This window comes from Panthera pardus, unplaced genomic scaffold (assembly GCF_024362965.1).
Source record: "Panthera pardus isolate Hobbes unplaced genomic scaffold, ASM2436296v1 HiC_scaffold_3, whole genome shotgun sequence".
Classification (NCBI taxonomy): Eukaryota; Metazoa; Chordata; class Mammalia; order Carnivora; family Felidae; genus Panthera; species Panthera pardus.
Window position 1 is genome coordinate 44783751 of NW_026526876.1, and position 20398 is coordinate 44804148.

The 20398-nt window shown below is 52.2% G+C and overlaps 1 protein-coding gene and 1 long non-coding RNA gene across 12 annotated transcripts in view; one reads left to right on the forward strand and one right to left on the reverse strand.

Moving 5' to 3' along the window:
- The window catches only part of MSI2 (musashi RNA binding protein 2), a 392818-nt gene that overhangs the window by 170539 nt on the left and 201881 nt on the right, over window positions 1–20398 (forward strand). The gene's annotated exons all lie outside the window — the stretch shown is intronic.
- On the reverse strand, window positions 7885–10106 carry LOC128774302 (uncharacterized). The gene is made up of 2 exons (XR_008418878.1): window positions 8297–10106; window positions 7885–8258 (listed from the first exon to the last, which is right to left on the reverse strand). It is a non-coding gene; the product is annotated as an uncharacterized LOC128774302 (long non-coding RNA).

Sequence of the window (20398 nt, forward strand, 5' to 3'; positions counted from 1 at the left end):
ACCTCTTGTTGGCTTGCGGATGGCCACCTTCTCGATGTGTCCTCACACAGTGGTGGGAGAGCTCCAGCTGCAGTCTCTAACTGTTCTTACTAGTCCCAGAATATGGGACTGGTATCCTCGTGCGGAGGAGCTCCCCCCTCATGGCCTCATCTAAACCCCACTACCTGCTGAGGTCCCACCTCCAGATGGCGCCACACCGGGGGTTAGGGCTTCAACATAAGACTTTGCAGGGGACGTATACTTTCAGTCCATGATAGTAACCCAGCAGGTGAAGGGACCGTAGCATGCCTGGTTCCCTGGAATATGAATGTTGGCCATATAAATGTGGTTGAACGAAGATCACCGAATGAAAACATATATCCGTCTCCTGCGATTAGAGCCACTTTGCAAACCCGTGTCTGCGATGCTTGGCAGAGGGGAGGGTCGGGGTCTGTTCTGGCAAAGACACAACACCAGTAGGATCTTGCGGGTAATGGCTTGTGCTGTGGGTGAGCTATGTGCAGATAGCTCTGGTCTCCCCAGGGCTGGGTGGTTATTTCAACCTCGTGTCACCCCTTGGCGTTCTTGACCTAGATGTCACGCAAGGCAGTCTGAACTGTGTTTGGAAGGGTGGGGAGGCAGGGGTGGTTCTGAACTGTGAGCTCAAGAGGTGGTGGTGGGTACGCGGTGCGCTAACGGAGGTCTGGGAAGTGAGCCTGATAGCCAGCGGAGTCTCGCTGCGGAGCATTTGCCGGGGCGTGAGAAGCCGTGCCCCTCGTTCCTTTTTAAACAGCTTTGTGTTTGTCATCCCTGTGACTCGGAGACCTCTCTGGACCCTGCATCTCTGGGCCTGGCATCAATCAGATCCTGCTTAGCAGACAGTCATGACCCGGGGGTTTGTTGTGTGTGTGTGTGTTTGCGTGTGTGTGTGTGCGTGCGCACGCGTGCCCACGTGACTCTGCTTTGCTAGCTTGGCTAGGTCAGAGCTGGGCTCTCTGTCGAGCGTTAGCTGAAAGGGGTTAAGAGGAGGCAAGGCTCACGGCACTGCGAAAGGCCAGAAAACTTTGCTGAAGAGCTGGTCATCTTAAACATGAGCCGGTCTATTTATAATTTGGCTGGCTGCCACAGGCCTTTAATGAATGGCAGTCTGTGCGGGTGCACACACTTTGTGTTCTGAATCTCAGTGTGTGTTTGTTCATTTATGTGCCTCTGTGCCGTGGGTGTGGATGTGATTTCCCAGCCGCCCAGGGTGAGTACTGAGGGTCTAGGAGGCTCAGGCTTTGCAGGAAGGAGACCACAGCTGATGCCTGCAAGTTTGAGGGAGCTGGAGAAGCCTTGGAGGGTTTCTCAACAGTGGGCCTGGGCCATCTCGCTCTACTGCTGAGGTGCCCAGGGCTCAGATCGGGCTCAGGTCAGGGGCCACCTGGGGTGGGGACTGCCGCTGTGACCGGCTTGCTCCCGACAACACTGCCCCCTGCTGTTCTACCAGGGCTGCGGAGACCTCACAGCCCCGAGGACTGCGCAGGCTCATCTCAGGCGGTGTGGCCCTTTGTGGGAGGCCCTGACGCTGGTCGTTCCCTAATGGGAAGATGGAGTCTGTGTATTTTGTTTCCAGTGACAGGGACGGGTTTGCAGAACCAGCCACACCCATGCCCCGTCCTGGTGATTTATGTGCACAAGATGGCCGACCAAGGAGAGAGAGGGGGTCCCGTGGCCCCAGGGAGGCCTCTTGCGACTCGCAGAGGATGGGTGCTCATGCAAGAACTTCTCACCCAGTGGGTCTGCATTAAATCAGAGCTCCCCACCCCTTCCGAGGCCCAAGGCTGACACTTCTTAAGACATTGGGCACTAACTTCCAGCCCTGTGGCTCTTGAGTGTGAGTAAAACCTGGCCTAGCAGCCTCACCTAGAGCCCAAACCCCATTTGGAAGTGTCCCCCCACCCTGCCTAAGCCTGTAACGGTTGTCACTCACCCTGCAGCCTGCACTGGATGGTGCAGCGGGGTGGTTTTAGTTGGGTGGTTGGGTGGTTTTTTTAGTTGTTTTTTTTTTTTTTTTTTTTTTTTAAGAGAAGCATAGAGGTATCATCACCACGTAGACAGACCTCTGCCATCCTTTGGAGCTGAGTTTGAATCTCAGCTTCAGGATTCAATCTCGTACGTCTGTGGACCTCTCAGAGCCTGTTTCCTCTTCAGTAAAGGGCCGGGGTGGGGGGGGGGATCCTGTAAAATAGTCCCTATGTGACACACAGAGGGCGTGTCTACTCAGGATTGCTCTTTCTCCTTATCTCAGCCTGATCCTATTATTTTCTTTGGTTTTTGCTGTTATTTAAGCTTAGTCATGTCACTTCACTTCCGTCAGGGACATTATGTTGGTTCATTGGGATCTGAGAAGGACTCAGCAGGTTGCCTGGCACACAGTAGGTCTACAGGTGGCGGTAATCGTCGTTTCCGTTACTGCCTGGGGAAAGCGGATGACTGCAGGGTCTCTTTTATTGCTGTTTCACTGTTGCCTGTCAACGTCAGCGGGGAGAACACCAGGCCAGAGGCATCTAAGTGGGACATTTCCTCCCTCCACCCCAGTGTGTCGCCTGGAAGTCTCCGCTTTTAAGCTGGGATCCGTGTCACATTCGTGGTCTTGTACATCCACACCGCCGATTTGGATGAGCCCTCTTGGTTTTCAATCAAGAATAATTTCACTTCCCTAAAGAGGAGTTGCTATAAGATTCAGTCCTTGGAGAGGTTTTTGCTCGAGTGTTTATTTTCCTTAAATAACATGGGGCTTGTTGACTTCTGTAGGGTTTTATGCAGCCCGTCCACTTAGTCAGCCCCCTTCTCCCCGGAAGAATCCAGTGTTTTGTTCTCCACTGGCCTCTCAGTGTGCTCCTTCTTGTGGGAAACAACCCACATGCCTAAGATGAGCGTGGATGAAAATGGAGAGAGGATGTTGAAAAGACTTTGGAAGGCCCAGGGCACAGGATGAGATGGGGCCCGGGAAGGTGGCGCTGGCCCGGGGCCATCTTGCCCTTCCTTTCTTCCTGACAGGTGTATAGAATGGCATCTCCTGCCGGCAATCAGTGGGCCTGGGATATCTCTGGCAGACGGTGCTGGAAATTTGATGCTCGGACTCTTCCTGGGGACAGGAGAGTGCCGGAATGCGGACAGAAATTGCCCAGGTCAAGATTTGAGGGGGTGAAGAAGACAGTGATGGCAGACTCATAGTCTTTCAGATCAATGGCGGAGCGCGAGGAGTCGCCTCCCACCCGACTGGCTCTTTCCCAGCTCTAGGAAACAGAACCTGGTGGCTGGGATTTCAAAGCCTTGAGAAACGCTTTGCCTACCTCCAGTGCCCTCTCTGTCCTCTTGGCTGACGAAGCCAGGGGCCATTTCTGACTAGAAAATCCAACCAGGCCTATAGCTGGGGCTGAGAGAAGTGTGTGCTTGTGGGGGTGAGGGGTGGGGACGAGCTTTGGGGGATGAGGAAAGAGCCCACACCACACAGAGCCCCTGGGAGGTTCTGGAATCCCACTTTTCCTGCTCTCCAGCCACCCCCAAGGTTTAACAGAGTCTCGGGTGGGTCCCATCAGTGCCACGTGTTCTGGGGCAGCAGCTGTTGGTGCTGACTAATGGGACTTCCTGGCAGCTGTGTTGGGCACACCTGGCTCCGGGAGGGACCGCCTCTCCTCACCGCCCACCCTGCCCCAAGCACCCGAGGAAGGCCTGAGAAAGGTGCCTGCGGGCTGCACTGCAGAGAGAGGCTGCTTGTGTGAGGAAGGGCCTGGAACCCCGTGACTCATGGATCCACACAACAATGTCGGAAGGGCCGACCTCCCTCGTTCAGAGCAGAGAACATGGCGCTGGGAGGGTGTGCAAGGTCAAAGGGCAAGCTAGGGGCTGACCTGACCCTTGAAACCATGCCTCCTTTCTGCCCTCCGCATTAGGCCACTCTGCCTTTGTGAGGCAGCCCTGTCACGGGGTTTGTTTCGCTCTGTGTCCCGGCCTGGACGTGTGCTCACTCGCTGTGTGTCCTTGAGCCAATCACGTCACCCCTCTGAGCTTCAGTTTCCTCAGAGGCCAAATGAGATCATGGTCGTCTGCACCTCAGAGGCTTGTTGTGAGGGCAGAACGCGAGCCCAGGGTCCCAATGCAGTTCTGCTGTACTGAAAAACTGGGCTGATGCGTGTCTGTCGGTAAATCCAGTGGTGCCTTGGTGGGTGTTCCGGAACTGCGGCTGCCACCCACTTAGTCTTGGGGGAGGAAGGGGAAGGCATGGGGACCCAGGGAAGGAGACGGGGCAGGCAGGGTGGGGGGGGGGGGGGCGGGGCAGGAGAACCTGAGTGCTTGCTGATTCCTGCTCCTTTCTGCACACCCCAAGCCTCTTCACTTTCAAGCCATAGAAGAGACTAGAAGGGCACGAGTGACTGTACAGAGTTCCTGATAAATGGCCAGGCATCCTTTGCCTTCTCACCGTAACCACCACTCACGGAGCCTCTCCAGGATACCGCCAACAGCCTTAGGAGGCAGATTCTGCTAACGCCTCCAGTTTACAGCCAAGGACACAGAGGCTCGGAGTGGACAAGTGCATCTTGCCCAGTGGCAGTCGCTGCAGAGCCATGAGATGACCTAGATCTTTCCACTAGGCTATCCTGCTGTCCTGCTTCTGTGCTAGGGATTTTGTCCCCCCGGAAGAACAGGAAAATGATTCTGATTGTTCCCAAGACCTCGAGGCTTGGCTTACCCTCCGGATTCCACATCTGGGTAGCCCGGTGTTGAACATGGCCCAGGCAGAAAAGAGAGCTTTTCAAGGCATGTCTGGAGTGATGAGAAGGCCCTGCAGGGCCAGGTCCCCTCCATGGCTGTAATTAAACCTCCCTGCCTGATCTTTTCAAGCAGCAGCTTTTCAGGGGTTCAGATAACACGGCTTTGTGCTCAGGGCCCTTTCAGTACTTGAAAGGGGATCTGTTTCCACTCTCAGGATGCCTCTTTTTCTCCCCACGATGCTGAATTTTACAAAAGTAGGGTGTTAGCGTCGGACAAGTAGCTGACATCTGGGCCTTTTTCATAGAAATTCCACGATGGATGTTTTCCCCAGGATGCACAGCCGTGTCCCAAAGAGAGACTTATCAGTTAAACCTGCCTGACTCCAGAGGAGTCACCCACCGACTTCCTGGTAAATACCCGCGGGCCAGGAATGCGTTTGTGAAATTTTTAAGAGATGATCCCAGAAAAGCCTCTGCTAGTCACCAAACCATGTGTTTGTGTCTGGAGGTGAATTGTGCAAGGGAAGATGTTTGCTCCTGAAACAAGACATTTTGTACAATAGGCACAAGCCTTTAATTTGACGTCGCAGTCAGATGCTGAGCCGTCAGGTGCCGGGTCTGAAGTTGAAAGTTGACTTTCCCCCCTGCAGCTACAAAGTTCTGTGTCAGCCCGAATTTCAATTTCCTGGGATTTTTGTCTGTCTACAACTCGACTTGGTGTTCTCAGCACCTCTGTTTTTTGTTGTTGTGTGGTTTGTGCCTTGTTTGGTTTTGGGGGGTGGTGGTGGTTCGAGGAGGGGTGGGTTCGTGACAGGGCGAGGGGGGCATTTAATTGTTTATTCCTTTAAGTAGGTTTAATTGTATAAAGATTATAATGCATACAAACGTCTGTAATTAAGGGAGGTGGTTCTGTTAGACAGTGTTTTAGTGAGGAAAATTACAGTGTTCATAAGCTGTTTAAGGAGGAGGCAGCCTATATTAACGTGCGACTAGTTTTGTTAATTCATGCTGGGTGTTTACCAGGGCGCCCCGAGGTGTGTCCCCGAATTCCACAGTATTCCTAGTCCCTCTGTGCTTCCTGGACTGTTTGTCATTGTCGAACCCAGCCACTTTCCCGAATACGAAGTCTTTCCGTGAGGGGCTTTGGAGAGCAAACTTGGTTCAACAACACGATGAGTTTCACTCATTCATGAGACAGACGTTTAGGAACCCCTACCAAGTGCCAGGCGCTGTCCTGGGCACCGGGGGTACAGGCACAAGAGAGACAGCAGGCTCTTTGCTCTCGTGACGTTGTCATCTGATGGGGAGCCAGACTGTGGATGAGAAAGTGAGTAAGGGAGCCTGCTGCTTACAGACACGGATCGGTGCAAAGAGGAAGTGCAACAGAGCATTCGGCCGGGGAGGGACTGGCGAGTGGGGTAGGGGTGTGAGGTCGCTCCTTTAGGCAGGGCGGGCAGAGACGCTTCTCTGAGGTCATGGGATGATCCAAGGCTGGGGGTTTCCGGGCAGATGGAGGAGCCCGTGTAGTGTCCAAGGTAAGATGAGCTTTGTGAGTTCAGGGAACAGGGGGAGGGGTGCTGGAGCAGGAGGGTGGTGAGCAGGAGAGCCAGGGATGGGAGAGGTGTTGCAGAGGAGGGTGGAGCACCATTGGGGGTTTGGACACGTCCTCAGCATGCTGCAAGGTAGAAGCGAAGGGACTTGCCGTGTGTGTTCTGTACCTGCCCGGATGCCCCAGTTTGGGACTCTGCCACGTGGTCTCAGCATCAAAGGTGATAAGCACATAGATTAGGGCTTTTCGCTGGAAGTGAGTCTTTTCGGCCTCAGAAGAGGTGCTCTCAGATGGGCTCCTCCTTGGGGATCCGGGCAGTTAGTGGAGCATCAGAGCCATGAAGAACATGAGTTAGAAAAGAGGTTGACCGACCATTCAGCTCAGGGGATATTCTTATAGTGACCACTAGGCTATGTAAGAGACGTATCCATGTGCAGTGGGAGCGTCATTGGTGCTGAAGGCTCCTTCTGGGGGGAACAAAGCACGGGCCCTAAAGGAGGCGTAGGAGTTTGATAGGATAGATGAAAAGAACTTTTATGGCAAAGGGAACCCACTTGGTCAAACATGTTAGAGGAACATCAAATAATCCTGTGTGGCAAGATATGAGCCTTTTGGGAAGAAGGGCTGGGGTCAGTTTGGGACAGGCCTTGGAAGGACAGTACTCTATGTGGATAGCTGTACCCATGTATGTTTTGATGCCAGGTTGATTTCATAAATGCCGAATCTAAAAAATCCATTTGCCTTAGAAGATAAGACCATCACCCTTAAGAAGTCTGAAGCTAGCTTGCAACAGTTAGTTTTAAATTTTCAGACCCCTGCTCAGGGAGGGGGGGGGACCCTGGACAGATGGCCTGGTTGTGGACGGCCCTGTGTACGTTTTGTCTCGGCCCAGGGCTCTTACCGTCACACGAGTAAGGCCCAGCTGACCCTGCTGTTGCGTCAAGCTCTGGGTCAGATGGCAAGTATGTGGAACCACCGACAGGCTCAAGTTTTATAGCCACGCTCCCAGCAGCCCCTTTACCCTTTTCCTCCAGATCCCTGGAAACCAGACAATCGATCCCCTGTCGATCGCCTGCATTCCCTGCTGTGGAACCATGTGCTTGGCTCTCACAATGTCACTTTTGGCCACCATTGCGCTCTTTCCCAGCCCTCAGTAATTTACTTCTGGTCGAAAGCCTCAAATACCAAGAAGCACGTCATCTGAAATATCACTGACATGTCTCTCCCCGTCGGCGCGGGGCAAGTTGTGAGCACCGAAGACGATCAGTTTAGATTTCCGCCGAAGGGGAGTGGAGATAAAGTTACAAGTTACCGAATACGAGGCAGGCATCTGTGTGCGGATCCACAGCGGGCCCGTTGCAGGGCTCTCTGGTGGGCACGCTCTTTCTGGCCTTGCTGAAAGACGATTTGCTAGGATGAAATAAATACGCCCCTAATTGTTTGTGGTGCAGGAAAGCAATCCCATAAGCATTAATTTGCCCAAGCCCAGAGTGTGTGAGAAAGAGCCTGCCTGACATGTTTTTCTTTTCTATTAACACTTCTGTGATAAACAGCTTAGATGCACCGAGAAAAATTAATGAAACTACTGTAACAACCATGCACATGTAGGTAATTTATTAAGGACAATTAAAAAGCTTTAAAAATCATCCATGGGGCAAAGTGAACAGGAAGACGGTGTATGGCGGATTTTGGCAGGGAGCCTGCCCGTGGGTGTGTGGAGCGGGTTTCTCCTCCCAGATCCCTCACCCCCGCTAGAACGACACAACGGCAGGGAGTGTGGATTTCAGCCGGGGAAACTGTTAAGGACGAATTCCGTGTGGATCCCCGGTTTCAGGAAGTCAGGATGGCGGCAGAGCACGTGGAGGTGTGAAGGGCGGATCTGTGAAGTCCCGGAAAGCTGTCTGGGACCTGTTTGGCTTTGACATCTTTAGGACAGAGGTGTGCTTGCTCCTGGACCTCACCTCCAAGGGTTCCTGGCTCGAGGAAGGGAGTTCCCTCCCTCCTGTGTAACACTTGGCTGTTTTTATAAGGACTTTCATTTGGATTGGCTCTGGGAGCCTCAGAAGCAGGGAGGGGGCAAAAAAGGAAGCCTAGGGAGGTCAAGGTGGCACTGTCGTGGTGTCATTAGCCATTTATTAGCTTAGACTTTGGGGCTGGCCTCTGTGTAACTACCCTGAGCCTCAAGCTTCCTCATCTGCAAAATGGGGATGATGGATAAGAATGGGTAGGGAATTGGAGTGGGGGTCCCCCAAGATCATGCATGCAGAGTGCTTTGCAGATCTCTGACTCTTAGGTAGTAAGTGCTTAGTAAGTGTTAACGAGTCTTTGTCATCATGGAGGGCTTCATTGTTGCGTTGACTGAAGGCCAAGATAGGGGCAAAGCCCAGATTCAATTCCCATCACCCTTTTTGTGATGTGGCAACATCAACAGGCCCACCCTATGCATCCCCCATCACGGGTCTTGAGTGACCGGAATACGCACATAACAGCCTCCATGAGCCCCGAGATGCCCTCACTCAGATGCCTACTCAGAATGATGGGGCTGCCATGCTTCTCTTCCTCTTGGCCTCGTACCTACTCTTCTCCATCCACATCCTGCTTTATATAATAGCCCCAGAGTAATAAGATAGTCCCCATCTTGGCACGGTTTCACATATAGATGAGGGACTGGATTTGCTAAGATTTTTTTTTAATTGGCTGATGACCCAGGAAATCTTTGACCTTGTAGACCAGCAATTTCTCAAACACAGATAGATACACTTAATAAAGCAAAACCTCTGTTAATGGATGGTGCTGACCACTGTTGGGGTAGCTATTCTTGTCTTACTCTGTATTTCCCAGCCTTGATTTTAGACACATACGTTGTGCGTCCATTATAGACATATGCATCTATCTGCAAGAAGTAATTTTTAGTTCACTTACTAACTAGAAAGGAAAACGAAGTGGTTTAGCTCAGACACGTCAGACGCGACAGACTTTTTTCCCTTCCCCGTGCTGCAAATGAACAGTGAAAAATTACTCGCTCTTGCTATTAAAAGCTATAGAGCCTGTAAAAAACAGTAAATTATGGAGACATTATCAAAGTTTATAGGCACTAGAATTTGACCTTCAGCAAATTCAACATTGGAGGGGAACATGGTTTTCTTTGCCTTCTTCAAAACGAAAAATGAGAGGGAGGAAAAAGATTTATTTCCTTCTGTGGCTAGAGCAGCGACTGAAATGGCATTCCCCACTTTAAAAAAAAAAAGAAAAGAAAAAAAGCTTTGTTAAATTACATAAAGTAATACAGGAAGAGCATCTCCTTGGAAAAAATGAAAAGCTGTAGAAAAGGCAAAGTCCCTTCGGACAAATCTCTCTTCCTCCTGTCTTCTACCCCTCAGAACTTGCTCTTATCACTGGTGAATATTCATATAGTGCCTTTTCTGTGCGTTTATATACTTTTGTACGTACTCAGAGGAAATAATCGAGTATTGTTTTGTCTGTGCAGGATTTCCACTTTCTCAAAACTTCTCACCATTTTCTTTATCCTTTCCTGAGAGTTATCTGGGAGAAGAGCGAGGTTGGATGAGTCAGTGTAGGGGCTGGTTGACCTGGTGGGTAGTGGTGGGATTTCTACTTTGTTAGTTCCCTTTGGGCTCCGTGACGTTTCCCCAGTTGTTAATCATCTGGGTTAAGGTCGAGAAGATGGATGTTTGGGGGTGTCCAGAAGGACCAAAGTGCTGGGCCAGGTGGTTAGGCTTCAGCATCCTTCGCCTTTATCTACAGCCTGCCACTCCTCTGAACCCGGAAGTTGCCGGCCCGACACTAGGGTCCATTGTGTGGTTTTGTTTTGTTTTGTTTTTTTTTTTTAAATTTTTTAACGTTTTTATTTATTTTTGAGACAGGGAGAGACAGAGCATGAACAGGGGAGGGTCAGAGAGAGGGAGACACAGAATCTGAAACAGGCTCCAGGCTCTGAGCTGTCAGCACAGAGCCCGACGCGGGGCTCGAACTCACGGACTGTGAGATCATGACCTGAGCCGAAGTCGGCCACTTAACCGACTGAGCCACCCAGGCGCCCCCATTGTGTGGTTTTGAGCATATAAGCGCGTGAGAGTGTGGGTGTTGTGTGTGTGTGGGTACACGTTTAAGGTGGGGACTCTGGTGGAGAGGCCCCCATCGCCTTAATCTTGTCCTGGAACGCACAAATGAGATCCTTAGCTAGATAAGTCCCCAGGTACAGCGATGGTGTTTGGGGAAGGCACCATCAAAGACCTAATTGCTGTTTCTGAAACACTGGTCTGATGTGCCCATAGCAGGCTTCAGAAAACCTTCTGAAAGTAGTTCCCCCCATCCTGTCCTTCCTGTGACATTTCTGCAGCAGAGGCACCAGCCTGGGGCCTTCGCGTCTCTGGACAGTGAGACGCTTCGCCCTTTTTCCAAGAGCAGAGGCCCCGTAGCTGTTGCTGCATCGTCACAGAGAGTGTGTCCCTAATCTCATTCTCGCCTGCTTGTACCTCTGCTCTGAGGCCAGCAGAGAAAATTGCTCTGGTGCTTTGCTGCTCTCTGAGATTTAAGGTGGGAAGCTGAAGATGCAGAGACTTAGGAAGGCAGATGTGTGATTTGGGAATGACGGTGACATTGGCACAGCTGTGCAGCCGGCTCGCTTTCCTCCTCACCTCCTGGCCGAGCTGGTGTTTAAAACTTCACAACGGCTGCCCGGCAGGGGCACCGTGGGCTTTTCAGAAAGGGGGGAAGGGACAGGTTACGACCTGTCACCTCTGTCAGCCGGCTCTGGTCCCTACAGTGAAGCCTGGTGGAAGGGGAGCATCAGCGGATCAGGGGATTATGAAAACGAGAAGCCTTGACCCCTCCAGGCTTTGCCGACCGTGACCATGAATGATGCCCCTTTTCTTTCTTTCCTGAAGAATAGCCCTCCCGTGTGCTCACATCCACCTGACCTGAAGGTGGGCACCTCTGACCATACCCTTAGTCATCAGGCTCCACTTAGACGACATGGTAAGGGCTTTATCTTCAGTACCTTGTAAGCCAGTTTGGCGACCGGGTGCTCGGTGGTTTGTCCAGCTGGTGTCCAGGACAGATGTGGCTAGGAGTTTCCAGCCATCCTCACCTTGACAAAGGACCATGCAGCTCTCCCCTCCTACTTCCTGGGAGGGGAGGGACCCTCTCCTCCAGGGGGGGAAGCAGGGGGCACACTGTCAGCTGGAAGGGCCCCCGGGGACCCGTGTCCATCCTCGCAGAGGGGTAGCGGCTGGCCCAGGACTCCGCCACCAGCACCAGAACCAAGACTGGAAGCCAGACCTCTGCCTCCTGGTTGTCTGTGCCCCCCTCGAGGCCAGAGACCCCAAACTTTTTGAGGGACAGGCCCCTTGCGCAGCAGTCTTTCCCAGTCCATCTACTCCCTTTTGTTCTAGTAGATTAGGACCCTTAAACGTGGACTGTCTTTTCCGGACTTAGATTAAAACAGGGAGAAGGACACCGTCCCTGAAAAGGCTGGTCTCCAAGAGGGTTCTAATCTGCAGAGAGAGGCTTGATTTCTTTCATTTTTGCGGTTGGAATAGCTACCGTTTATTCATCACCTACAACGTGCCGGCCACTGAGTGCCGCACTGCGTGGCATCATCTTACTGCTGTACCTACCCAACCCGTAGGCGGTCCTGCCACCATCCCCGCGTTACGGATGAGAACCTGGAGACAGGTTCACGTCCTGCCCCAGGCGATACAGCCGAGAGGGGGTGGGGGCTGGGATTTGGATGCGGGGTCTAACCTCAGCCAGGAGGGGCTTCCACGTGGCGGATGCAGACTGGAGCCGCCTGGCCACACCTGGGCGAGGGGCCGTGTTTGTCCAAGGGGGTTCTCAGCCATGCGCATCATCACTGTGATGGCGCCTTCCTCATTTTCAGGGAGACTTGTGACCATGCGTGAGGCTTGCTGTCCCTTTTCTGGCTGTCTAGGTGAGGGACACCAAGGCTCCATTTGCAACCTGATAATTTGGGGTTCAGCCACGTCTCTGGAACGTGCTGTGGGCGGGTAGTCAGTGGTGTCACGGGGTCACTGATTTCATTTGCTCACTCCATGTTGGAGGGGGGCAGGGCAGGAAATGCAATACCAGCATCAGAAGAGCAAAAGCGAGCATTCACCTGGGCAGAGCACGCGCCCTGTGCCAGATCCCCCTCTGGATTCACTTACTTAATCGTCACCACAGCCTTTGTGGTAGCTACTGCTTATTATTCCCACTTTATACATCAGGAAATGGAGGCCAGAGAGGTTGAGCGACTTGGTCGAGGTCACACAGCTGGGAGTTGGCAGAGCCAGCGTCCAACTGTGAGCCCCCGGGGCTCCCGTCTGTACCTTCCTCGTCAAACACCACCGGTCGGCGAGTCCGTGCCGGGCGGAAAGGGCTGTGTTCTGTTCTCCAGTTGGCCAGCGAGGCCAGCGCCCAGAGGGGAGCGCGTCAGTCATAGGACATATAACCCTCAGTGAGAGGAGCAGCCCCCCGAGGGCCGCGTGGAAAGGGGCGCCTCCCCCTAGCAGTCCTGTGCGGATCTTGAGCACGTTCCCTGAGTGTGTTATTGAGCCGAAGGAGCCTCCAGCCGAGCGATGATTAATACATCTTTGTCGGCCCCTGAGACAACCAGGAGCTTCGGAGCGTCAAGATGCTGCCGCTGGTGTGTGGAGGCCACGTGTTTCCGCGTGCTGCTCTCAAGGGCAGTCACGGGTGCTTGTGTCCTGCCTCTCCTTCTCCCTATGGCTGCCAGTGGCACATGTTTTTGAGACCTGCTTCGTCCTGACGCTGGGCCGTGGCCATGGAGGAGAATAGTTTGTCATCGCCACGTGGTGCTGGAACTCTTCACCAGCTTAACCCGGCAGAGTTACTAGTTCAGCCCCCTGCCGCGGAAGCAGGGCCGCCACCTAGCGTGGCTCCACCCCCGGGCTCGCAACCCATCTCTCTGGACTGGCCCTGTCTGCCCCGGCCCCTGCGGTGTAGGATCAGAAGGCCCGGCTGGCACCCTGCCGTCGTTAGTTTCAGGACTTTGAGACTGTTAAGTAACTTCTGAGAGCCTGGGTTTCCCCGCCTACCTTATAAGGTCCTGCAAAGCGCCTAGCACGTGTTCAGGCGCATCAGAGCTTGGTCGCCGTGAGTTCCCTCTTCGTGCCTCTTCATGTGGCTCCGAGGCCTGCGTTAGAAGTTCCTTTTCCTTTAGAGTATAGCCAGCTGTCTGTTGCCCTTCGTATAGGAAACTGTCTCTCTCTCGGGTAACTTGGTGCAAAAGATGGTTTTGCGGTCACCCCTGAATAATGCAGCGAAGCCCCTGCCCCTTGGCTCACACACAGGGAGCTGTGGTCGCGGTCGGACCACTTGGCAATAAAAACGAGACTTGAAACGGGGGGCTTGAAGCCATTGCTTGTAAATTAGCATGTTTTTCTCTCTTTTGCTTTTGTGAAAACCAACTTCCTGTACAGCCGCTTGCGTTTAAAACCCCTAGGAAGGAGGGGGGTGGCCCTCAGCCCACATGCACTGTTTGCCTGGTTCATGGGACGGTTATGAATTAAAGATTACAGCCGTTAGAAAGAGATCGTCTTCAAACAAGCACAGTCCCCTCTCCCCATGCCCCCGGAGTGTTGAAGTTTTTGTGTAGTGTGAGTCCAAAACCAACAGAGATGTACTTGAGGGATGTGGTGAGCGGGGCCCGAGGGGGCGGGAGAACCAGGGAGCAGTGGGGGCAGCCCGGGCAGGGGTGCTGCACTGTTGGCCTCCCGTGTGTATTCTGAGAGACAGGGCATCGTGGAGTGCTCAGCAGAGCCGCCACATGCTGGTGTGCCGTGTGACCTTGAGCAGACTTTGGATTTGCCCCCCTCCCGGCGCTTCCAAACACACGCACCCTCGTTTGCTCATGTGGACGTGCACACATTCAGCCCATCCCAACCCGTGCACGTTTGCGGGTGTTGTGCACAAGCTGATGTCTGCAAAGGCTCTGGGCTCCTTGCACAAAACTCTAAAGGTTAACTGGGGGGAGAGACGTGGAAGAAGTAGGATGTGCCTTGTCATCACATGTGAAGATGGACCACCTGCCTTGCTAGGACTCCCCCAAAACAGATGCGAAGAAGCGAGGGGATTCTAGGCAGAAGAATAAACCCATCGGCCACCACCATTTCACTGTAGCAACAGTCGGCATCTCTGAGCTCATCCCTGGGGACAGGAGGGTGTTGAAGAGCGATTCCTGCCCTTGGCCGGAGCTCATGGTGCCTGGGGAAAGACAGACCGGGAGGGGCGACTCCAGGGCACTTTATAGTTCTACTTCCCCGCCTGCCTCACAGTGTCTCCAAGAGGGGGTGAAAGTCACCAGACCTGACTTCTTCTGCTTTGGAGATGGGTATGCAGAGTCACAGTCTTGCTCAAGGGCCACGGTCAGGAGCAGAACTGGGGCTAAATCCCGGGCCTGCTGCCTGTGGGTCAGCAAATCTTTACTGCAAAATGTTGATGTGTTCCCAGGGCTGCATCCTCTTAGAGTTTATTTTAGGCAGATGATTGCCTTCTAGGTCATTCTTAACCATTTGAGTATCCTTGGCAGGAGACTCACCTGAACCTTCCAAGGCTCTTTGAGATGCGAGCATGGTAATCTCTACCCAATCTCCATGCCCCCTGAGTCCTGTGTTTTTATTGGCATCTCATTTGGAAAGTTGCTGGCTATTGGGAGGAGAGGGGAAGGGGAGGGGAGGGGAGGGGAGGGGAGGGGAATGAGAGGTTTGGCAGTGTCATGTTCCAGGGCCTAAAGTTTTAATGTGTGGTCAGAGTTATCACCCCTGCCAAGTTCACCACTTCTCTGGACAGAATTGGACCCTAGATGGAAGACTGGACATTTTCCCCAAGGCATTGTAAAACGTTGGGAAACACAAGGACTCTGTGGCCAAATAAATTTATTTATAAATAAATTTAGCAAATGCTGAATAAACATTCTCTCCCCCTCAAATTACAGGACTTTTCAGTGCCTTTACTCTGCTAATGAGTATTCTCATTTTCTAAGAGCAGGTTGAGGTAGACAGTGTTTCCGGAACCTATTTGGCCGCTGAAGTTATTTTAAGGAGGATCTCATGAGACTAATGTCTCTTGGAGCATTCCTTGAGAAACTTTCTTAAGTCACTTCCTCCTTTAAGGTTGTGGATTCCTGAGCTGTGAAATGATGGGAGTTAATAGAGTGTTCTGTGACATCTTTGCTTCTTTAAATATTTTTTCTCCTGTTGATCCGGTGTTCTGAAAGAATATTTTTCTCTCTTAAAAATGAATTAATAAATATTGGGGAGTAAGATGAATTTTGACTTAATAATTCAAGTCAGATATAAATTCATATATCAAGTTGATATCAATATAGCTATCAGATATATTGCATAAACAGTTGGCCTGATGAACAACACAGGTTTGAACTGCACGGATCCTCTACTCTGCAGAACTTTTTTCCATAAAGACAGCCCAGTACTATAAATGTATTTTCTCTTCCTTGTGATTCTCTTATGATTTTCTTTCTCCGGCTTATTTTATTGTGAGAGTATAGTATATAATACATATAACAAGGGCACCTGAGTGACTCACTTGGTTAAGCATCCGACTTTGGCTCAGGTCATGATCTCACGGTTCATGAATTCGAGCCCCACGTTGGGCTCTGTGCTGACAGTGTGGAGCCTGCTTGGGATTCTCTATCTCCCTCTCTCTCTGCCCCTGTTCCTCTCTGTCTCTCTCAAAATAAATAAATAAAATTTAAAAATACATGTAACATATAAAATTGACCGTTTATGTTATTGGTAGGGCTTCTGGCCAACATGAGCTTAGTAGTTAGGTTTTTTTGAGAATGAAAAGTTATATTCGGATTTATGACTGTGCAGGGGTTAGCATGCCTAATGACCACATTGTTCAAGGATAAACTACATAAAAAAATAGTTAAATAGAAATGTATCAGCTTAATATATTTTCTGTATACATAGACATGTATATGTGCACATATTCATGTATACATATAATTTTATAGTTTTATAGGATGTGATACATATTCTATGATGTATATTGTTATATGTTGTATATTATATAGTGAGCTTATGATTTATTATATATAATGTTATATATAATAATGCTTTGTTATAATTTGTAACATACGAGCATAATACACGTAAACATATACAAATATAATATATATACACGTATAAATATAACCTCCCAGTGGCCATCAGAGCTGCAGGTCAACTACTGTTTCGATGCTTTAGTCAGAAGAACTTTGGGTCGGTGCGCAATTTCTGGCTGACTGTTCGAAGTGGGCAAAGCTTCACTATCAGTATCGTCTCTAGAAATACAAGGACTCTGGGAGCCCCTGGATAAGTGGCTGGGGAACCTGACCTTGGCCCTGATATTGTGTTCCTTTTGCCTGTGAGGGATCAGTGAGGAGCCTGGCTGCCCAGCCCATATCTCAGGCGGGCCACTGTGTATCTCCAGAAAATAATTGGGCCCTTAATTACTCCTAATCCCATGTCTCAAAGCAGGCATGGTGTGTGGGGAGGGCGCCCTTGCAGGCCACGGAGGATAATTTGAGAATTCCCTTGCCCACGCCGGCCTTGCGGTTGCCGGGCACCTGCCAGGAGTGTTGGGCTGTTTGCTCTGGGTAGCTATGGCAGCTCCTAATTGCCACCAGATAACTTCAGCCCGGTCTCAGTACTGGTGGCTCGGCCGCGTCGCTCGGAAGAATGCCTACGTCTTTGTAAGAGCTGGGTAGAAGCTTATCGGAGACAGGCCCCGCTACTTAACGGTTTTCTTCCCATTTAACAAGCAATGAGGAAAACTTGAATTTCAGAGTATCTCTGTGGCACAGAAGTTAAACTGTCTGCAGTGTTTGGGGACTTGGGCTCAATGTTTCTCACAAACATCCTTGTGACATTTTTTAAAGATTGCCTTTGTGTTGAACTTGGTCTTTGTCAACTTTCTTTTGAAGCGCTCCCTGCTTTATTCTGGGGGGGGGGGGGGGGCGGGGGTAGGGGTGGGAGTGGGGAAGGGCGTGAGTTGAGCGAAGACCGGGCAGGCTGCCGGGCCCGGTGCAGGACTTGTGTCCCTGGTCAGACTTACCCAGAAAAGGGCACCAAGTGGACTAGTGAGAGGAAGGGAGAGATTTGAATCATCCTCTGTGGCTTCTGCTTCTCAGAATGTGAGGCCCTGAACCTTTGACCCTTGCTCATAAAGCTCCCACGTTCCCGGCTAGTTAGGCTGGAACCCTAAGACTTGATTAGAACAGTTTTTAGCAAATGCAGTTGTGAGCGCATGCGTGAGAGAGAGTGTGTGTTTATTCCTGTATCCCGTCAGGTCTGGACACAGGGGTCAGACATAGTGCTAGGTACTGGAGACCGGACACGGTCCATAGTCCTGGGGACCTCTGGTAACTAACAGGTAAGCAAACCACAGCATGAAGTGTGCTAGGCAGCCAATCAGGCACAGGACCAGGGGCTCATCTGGACAGAGCACTGAGGGGCATGAGGCCTGAGCAGCGGGGTTGGAAGGACAAATCGGGTTCGCCGAGGGGGAAGGGTGCACTGATGAGAACTCCAGGTGGAAGGAGAGCCTGCGTACCCACAGAAGGGAAGTAAGAACCACGGCCCTGGGGCCGGAGGGGGCCAGGTCACAGGGATGCCCTTGGAGGCTGCCACTTGTCCTTCCTCCAGTAGGGAAGGGGAGCTGAGGAGTGGGGGGAGGGGAAGAGGTTTGAAGCTGCTGGGAAGAGAGAAGGGCCTTTGGGGCTGAGGGTGGGGCTGGCGGGGGGCGGTCCCAGGGAGGGTGACCTTTGCCGGTAGGCTGAATGGGACGACAGAGCAAGGTGGAAACTCTGTGTCTTCTGCCTCTGGCTGGCTGCAGAGGCTGCATCCCCCTCTGGAGCACTTCAGTGGGAAGCTAGATCCGCACATCCTGTGGGTCAGTGTCAAGCCTGAAGCCTCCCCTTGTCTCTGTGCCCCATCCCCTCGGAAGCTGATAGCCCTCCCCTTGACGGGGCCGCACAGGGCAGGGCACACATCCCTCAGACGCAGAGCCGTAGTAGCCCAGCCTTCTCTCCGAGCCACACGCGACAGCATCCCGCCCGCTCCCTGAGGGCCGCACGGTCATCCCAGGCAGCTGTTCGGCGGTAATTAGTCAACCCAAGCCTTGCAGGTTCCATGACTCATTGTCTTAAATTTTAATAAGTACAGAAAAACAAGAGTGCTGATTTATTAAAAATTAATCCTCCTAAGAGGTAGCTGCAGCCGAGCCAAAGCAGAGGGGCTTGTGGCACTTGGAGGACTTGGAGGGAGCGGGCCAGGAGGCCGGGACCCTCTCCCTCTCGGCCCGCTGCTGCTGTGCCAGAACAACGGGGGCACAGCCTGAGCCCCCCACACGCCGTCCCACGTGATTTGAAGAAGTGGTAGCATCTCACAGATTTCCTCCTTTCCTCCTTTCCTTCTTTTCTTCCCCAGGTTCTGGCTTCCTAGGCCTGCAGCTAAGTCCACACACTGAGCAGCCTCACCAATAGACATCTATTGCCTCACGGTTCTGGAGGCCCAGGGCCGTGGTGTCGGTAGGCTCAGCTCAGCCTGCGGGTGCGTGGGAAGGAGGTTGTCGCCTCTCCGCCAGCTTCGGGAGGTCTGCTGGCAATCCCTGGCATTCCTTGGCTTGTAGACACATCACCCTGTACCTGCCTTTATGTCCCACAGGGCGTCCTGGCCTCGTGCAGGTCTGGGTCCAGATTTCCCCTTTTTGTAAGGATGCTCCTTAGATTAGGGGCCCACCCTCCTCCCGTATGACTTCCTCTTAACTAATTACATCTGCAAAGACCCTGCTTCCAAATAAGGTCACATTCTGAGGTGCTGGGGTTGGGACTTCAACACACCCAACTCTAGGGGGACACGATTCAGCGTATAACACGTTCTTTCCGTCTCCTCTCTCTTACCCTTCTTCTTTCTGCCCCACACCCTCTTGTTTTCCTGATCTTTCTGCTCCCTTGACCTTTCTGTTGCTCTGCCACTCCTCCCCCCCCCCCCCCACCTTAGCTCCTTATGATTCACCTTATTATTTAGGCCACAGACATCCACTAGGGGCAAATGGATGCCCTCCGGTGTGCCTGCCTCTGCCAGGACTCCCTTCCCTGGCACCTGCAAGGGTGGGTATTGTGCCCACATGAGCCCAGAACATCATAGCCTGCGGCCACCAGGTCCCCCTGCCATTCTGAGACATGTTTTCTTCCAGGAGGTTGAAGAAGTCCCCTGTCCAGGGTGCCGTTCCAAGCAGGGTGTTATGTGGGTGGGGGCAGGAGGAAAAACACTTGTGAGCCTGCATTTGAGAGAGAATTTCCTTCTGTTGATCAAAAAATATTCCAGCACAAGGCAGGGGACATCCCCTGAATGAGCCTTATCATGTAAAGCATTTCCTCCTCCAGGGCGATCAATTTAGGCAAAGTGCAGAGCTAGTCGTGTTGAAATTCAACAAGAGGGGCATGTTGGCCCCCAAAGCATTATGGGCCATTAAGTCTGTAATGTAGCAGAGGCCTCTGGGTAGCTGGAGTTCCTTCCTTCCTTTTGATGATGGGGATGTCACACTCTTATCCTGCTACATCCAATGTCATACCCACCAGCACACACATGTTCCCCCCCCCACCCCTCCCGTGTTGCTGCCGTTCTGTGTTGTACCCATGTGGATGGCGGGGATGGAGGGTAGCTGGGTAACCCCCTCTTAGATTGTTCTCTGCCTGCGTCTCAGTGGGTGCCATCAGGTCCCTCCTACCGTGGGTCTCAGGATAGGGGAGCTGCGATTTCACAGCAGTGAGTACCCCCTTGCTCTACTTGGATTTTGGTGGCCCCTAGACCTCGTGCTGTGGGAAGGATGCAGACAGACCTGGTCTCTCCCTTCTGCTGGAACCCTAGCCTGCTCAGTTCCCCAGGATGGGTTGTTTTCTGTCTAGGGTGTCAGGCTCACATTGAGAGGGGGTGGGGCTGGACCACCCCCCAGCATCGTGTATGTAGGGGTGGAGGTGGCAGGCGCAGTGGAGAGGACCTTTGTCGGAGGAGCACCAATAGTTTTGAAATGACTTGGAAAAACTTGGTCTTGGGGAATTTCC